Genomic DNA, 498 nt, shown 5'->3' with positions numbered 1-498 from the left:
CAAAGGTGTCCCTTGTAATAAGTGACCCCACAATACAAAAGAAATACAAAAGATCCTCAGAGACTTATTATCAACACCTCTGCACACATAAACTAGAAAATCTAGAGGCAATAGGTAAATTCCTGGAAACACACTATCTCCCAAGATTGAATCAGGAAGAAACTGAAAGACTGAACAAATCGATATCATGTTCAGAAATTGAATCAGGGTTCTCTAGAGAAAAGGAACTAGGCCAGGCACAGTGGCTCACGCCTGTAATCCCAGCACTTTGGGAGGCCAAGGTGGGCAGATCATGAGATCAGGAGATCAAGACCATCCTGGCTGACACAATGAAACCGTGTCTCTACTAAAAATACAAAAACTTAGCCAGGCATGGTGGCGGGCGCCTGTAGTCCCAGCCTCGGGAGGCTGAGGCAGGAGAATGGCGTGAACCCGGGAGGCAGAGCTTGCAGTGAGCCAAGATCAGGCCACTGCACTCCAGCCTGAGCGACACAGCAA

This window comes from Colobus angolensis, unplaced genomic scaffold (assembly GCF_000951035.1).
Source record: "Colobus angolensis palliatus isolate OR3802 unplaced genomic scaffold, Cang.pa_1.0 Scaffold139, whole genome shotgun sequence".
Taxonomy (NCBI): Eukaryota; Metazoa; Chordata; class Mammalia; order Primates; family Cercopithecidae; genus Colobus; species Colobus angolensis.
The sequence above is the reverse complement of the archived record's forward strand: the minus strand, read 5'-3'. Positions refer to the sequence as shown.